Source organism: Bison bison, unplaced genomic scaffold, assembly GCF_000754665.1.
Source record: "Bison bison bison isolate TAMUID 2011002044 unplaced genomic scaffold, Bison_UMD1.0 scf7180017864048, whole genome shotgun sequence".
In the NCBI taxonomy this organism is placed as follows: Eukaryota; Metazoa; Chordata; class Mammalia; order Artiodactyla; family Bovidae; genus Bison; species Bison bison.
This window is the reverse complement of record NW_011494620.1, coordinates 5063418-5068561: the sequence shown is the minus strand read 5'-3', so window position 1 is coordinate 5068561 and position 5144 is coordinate 5063418. Positions and strand designations below refer to the sequence as shown.

Here is a 5144-nt window from a genome sequence, read left to right as displayed (position 1 = left end):
TGCTTTTTCTATGATCCAGCGGATGTTGGCAATTTGATCTCTGGTTCCTCTGCCTTTTCTAAAACCAGCTTGCACATCAGGAAGTTCAGGGTTCACATATTGCTGAAGCCTGGCTTGGAGAATTTTGAGCATTACTTTACTAGCGTGTGAGATGAGTGCAATTGTGCGGTAGTTTGAGCATTCTTTGGCATTGCCTTTCTTTGGGATCGGAATGAAAATTGACCTTTTCCAGTCCTGTGGCCACTGCTGAGTTTTCCAAATTTGTTGGCATATTGAGTGCAGCACTTTCACAGCATCATCTTTCAGGATTTGGAATAGCTCAACTGGAATTCCATCACCTCCACTAGCTTTGTTCGTAGTGATGTTTTCTAAGACCCACTTGACTTCACATTCCAGGATGTCTGTCTCTAGGTGAGTGATCACACCATCGTGATTATCTGGGTCGTGAAGATCTTTTTTGTACAGTTCTTCTGTGTATTCTTGCCATCTCTTCTTAATATCTTCTGCTTCTGTTAGGTCCATACCATTTCTGTCCTTTATCGAGCTCATCTTTGCATGAAATGTTCCTTTGGTATCTCTGATTTTCTTGAAGAGATCCATAGTCTTTCCCATTCTGTTGTTTTCCTCTATTTCTTTGCATTGATTGCTGAAGAAGGCTTTCTTATCTCTTCTTGCTATTCTTTGGAACTCTGCATTCAGATGTTTATATCTTTCCTTTTCTCCTTTGCTTTTCGCTTCTCTTCTTTTCACAGCTATTTGTAAGGCCTCCCCAGACAGCCATTTTGCTTTTTTGCATTTCTTTTCTATGGGAATGGTCTTGATCCCTGTCTCCTGTACAATGTCACAAATCTCATTCCATAGTTCACCAGGCAGTCTATCTATCAGATCTAGGCCCTTAAATCTATTTCTCACTTCCACTGTATAATCATAAGTGATTTGATTTAGGTCATACCTGAATGGTCTAGTGGTTTTCCCTACTTTCTTCAATTTAAGTCTGAATTTGGCAATAAGGAGTTCATGGTCTGAGCCACAGTCGGCTCCTGGTCTTGTTTTTGCTGACTGTATAGAGCTTCTCCATCTTTGGCTGCAAAGAATATAATCAATCTGATTTCGGTGTTGACCATCTGGTGGAGTCCATGTGTAGAGTCTTCTCTTGTGTTGTTGGAAGCGGGTGTTTGTTATGACCAGTGCATTTTCTTGGCAAAACTCTATCAGTCTTTGCCCTGCTTCATTCCGTATTCCAAGGCCAAATTTGCCTGTTACTCCAGGTGTTTCTTGACTTCCTCCTTTTGCATTCCAGTCCCCTATAATGAAAAGGACATCTTTTTTGGGTGTTAGTTCTAAAAGGTCTTGTAGGTCTTCATAGAACCATTCAACTTCAGGTTCTCCAGCGTTATTGGTTGGGGCATAGACTTGGATTATTGTGCTATTGAATGGTTTGCCTTGGAAACGAACAGAAATCATTCTGTCGTTTTTGAGATTGTATCCAAGTACTGCATTTCGGACTCTTTTGTTGACCATGATGGCCACTCCATTTCTTCTGAGGGATTCCTGCCTGCAGTAGTAGATATAATGGTCATCTGAGTTAAATTCACCCATTCCAGTCCATTTCAGTTCGCTGATCCCTAGAATGTTGACATTCACTCTTGCCATCTCTCGTTTGACCACTTCCAATTTGCCTTGATTCACGGACCTGACATTCCAGGTTCCTGTGCAATATTGCTCTTTACAGCATCGGACCTTGCTTCTATCACCAGTCACATCCACAGCTGGGTATTGTTTTTGCTTTGGCTCCATCCCTTAGTATATATTAATATAGTTGGTTGTAATAAGTACCTGCTTAAATTCTGAGATAGTTTATTTGTACAGTTCTCTTGCTATTCAAAATGATTTTCAGAATGGAACTAACTTCTACAGGGGAAGAAGTTATGCCAATAATTTAATTCATCCTGCATTTGAGTTTTCAGAAACGCCTTCTGTTTTAATGTTGAAAGAAGTCAGTCAGATTGTGCTAACTGCTATTCATGATGAAGTGGGACTTAAAAATTTTTTTCTGTCGTAATGCCTTATGTATTCTAATCAGCCAACAAATATGTAAATATCAACTGTGTGCAAACCCTTCTGCTCAGCTCTAACATGTGACTCCTGATGTCAAAGAGCTTGTTCAGCTTGGGGCAGAATGAAACGTGAAGTTATGAAATAAATATTAATAACACAAAGTAAAAAAAAAAATACAGGAGGAGTATCACCACACTGGTAAACATGATGGTGGCAAGCCAGTGAGGTCAGAAGAAAGTAGTGGAGAACAGTCTGGGGTGGCTCCATGGAGACTGATAAAGATAGGAAGGAAAAGGTATTTTAGGCACAATGAATGGCATGGGGGCGGGGTGGGGGGAACTCATGCTCATCTTTATATTTTTCCTTCTTCATCCAAACTGTTAGGGAGGGAGTCCCGTAGTAGTCCAGTGGTTAGGAATCTACCTGCCAATGCAGGGGAAATGGGTTCGATCCCTGATCTGGGAAGATGCCACATGCCTTAGGGCAACTAAGCCTGTGCACCCTTGAGCCTGTGCTCTGAACCAAGAGAGGCCACCACAATGAGAAGAAAGAGTACTGCAATTAGAGAGTAGCCCTGTTTGCTGCAACTACAAAAAGCCTGTGTGCAGCAAGGAAGACCCAGTGCAGCCAAATAAGTAAATAAACTAACAACAGAAAAAACTTAAAAAAAAAGAAACCCAAAACTGTTAGGGAGCCAAGAGTTTTATTAAAATCTTGCCAAGATAAATACATAGTCACTGGAAAGTTTTTGAACAAGGCCCCAAGTTTATAAAATCTCTGTTCTTTGAAGATGAATTTCATATATGTGTTACAGGAAGTTTGATTGTGATGAGTGGAAAGGATTGCTCGGTATAGTAATGAGCATTCAGAATAAGAGTTACTGTATAAAAGTAAATGATATTGACCATGTATGGATTTGATGCTACCGTTTGGGTAGTTCTTGTGGTTACTATAGTCTTCGAGTTTGTATCATTTATCCAAGGGAATGAAAAAGGAAAGAGAACCTTTATTGAGCGTTACTGTGTACCAGGCACTCTGCATGCGCGTGTTCAGTCGTGTCTGATTCTTTGAGACCCTTGGACTGTAACCCGCCAGGTTCCTCTTCCTCTGTCTGTGGGATTTTCCAGGCCAGAATTCTGGAGTGGATTACCATTTCCTCCTGCAGGGGATCTTTCCAACCCGGGAATCGACCCTCACTGCCTGCATAGCAGTCAGACTGCTTATCTGCTGAGCCACTGGGGAAGGCCCATCAGGCACTCTGCTTTACGTATACTCCCTCATTACAGCTTCAAAGTAATTCTATGATGTAGGTGATATTACTCACATTTTTCGGATAAGACTGAGGCCTAGAGAGTTCACATGCTTCCCCGGCTCACTTAGCCAGGAAATAGCTCCTGGTGGAGCTGGGGACTCTGTGTGCCTTGGAGCCTGGGCTTTGTCCTCACCCCGCACTGCTGGTCAGGAGCCATTCCTGCCTCTGTTCAAGGCTTTCCCTCCTGCCTGTTGCCTCATTCGGTTATGGGTCTGTTGCCTTCACCTGACTGTCATCTGCCTGAAGGCAGAGGCCACGAGCTTCCGTGTTGTTTCCTGGGCCACTATGGAAACTTTGTGAAAGGTCTGTTGAAGGAAAGAGCGAGGGCATTGCAGTTCCTGCCACTCAGGATGCTACAGCCACAGTTGGGCACTTAACCAGAAGGATAAAATTACTCTCAACAGTTGATGTGATGAGTGCACCTTATGTTTAAATGACAGGTTTAAGCGTATAGAAGAATTTGAGGTCCATACTCTGCTTCCTGAAATTAGTAAGATAGATACATGAAGCAAACAACTGAAAAACCTAAATAGAAATATTATGTGTTCCTGAAAGTTTGTGGGACTGCTGGAATCCTTGGAGTTCCTTGCCTGGTAGATGGGTCACTCCAGTCCCTGCCCGCATCTTTTTTATTTTTTTAATTAAGGGTTATTTTTAAAAATGATTATTATTTTTTATGTTTTGGTCATGCAGTGCAGGATGTGGGATCTTAGTTCCTTTACCAGGGGTCAGCCCCTTGCCCCCTGCATTGGAAGCTCAGAGTCTTAACCACTGGACCGCCAGGGAAGTCGCCCTGCCCACATCTGCACATCGCCTTACTCTCTGTGTCTTCACATGACCTTCTTATAAGTCATTGGATGGAGGGCTCACCCTCATCCAATATTATCTCGTTTTAACTAATTATATCTGCAGAGACCTTCGTTCCAAATAAAGTCATATTCTGAGGTTCCAGGTGGATATGGATTTTGGGAGGACAGTATTCAACCCAGGCAATAATGTTATTTACAGTGTCCTAACACTGTAACGTCCTAATGTTATTTACTGTGTCCTAACAGTTGCTTAGGAAGCAATTTTGTGAATGTATAAAATGATGCCTTTGGAGGTATCTAAAGATATTAATGTTCAAACTGGATTTAGAAAAGGCAGAGAAACCAGAGATCAAATTGCCAACATCCATTGGATCATCAAAAAGCAAGAGAGTTCCAGAAAAACATCTACTTCTGCTTTATTGACTATACCAAAGGCTTTGACTGTGTAGATCACAACAAACCAAGGAAAATTCTTAAAGAGATGGGAATACCAGACCACTTTATCTGCCTCCTGAGAAGTCTGTATGCAGGTCAAGAAGCAATAGATAGAACCGAACATGGAACAATGGACTGATTCCAAATCGGGAAAGGAGTACATCAAGGCTGTATATTGTCACCCTGCTTATTTAACTTATATGCATAGTACATCTGCTTATTTAACTTATATGCATAGTACATCATGAGAAATGCTGGCCTGGATAAAGCACAAGCTGGAATCAAGATTGCCAGGAAAAATATCAATAATCGCATATATGCAGAGGATACTACCCTTATGGCAGAAAGTGAAAAAGAACTAAAGAGCTCTTGATGAAAATGAAAGAGGAGAGTGAAAAAGTTGGCTTAAAACTCAACATTCAGAAAACTAAGATCATGGCATCCAGTTCCATCACTTCATGGCAAATAGATGAGGAAACAGTGGAAACAGTGGCTGACTTTATTTTTTGGGGCTCCAAAATCACTGCCGA

The 5144-nt window shown here is 41.6% G+C and overlaps 1 protein-coding gene across 2 annotated transcripts in view; it reads left to right on the top strand.

The window, feature by feature from the left end:
- Positions 1 to 5144, top strand: part of WDFY2 (WD repeat and FYVE domain containing 2) — a 157952-nt gene that overhangs the window by 66420 nt on the left and 86388 nt on the right. The window lies entirely within an intron of this gene.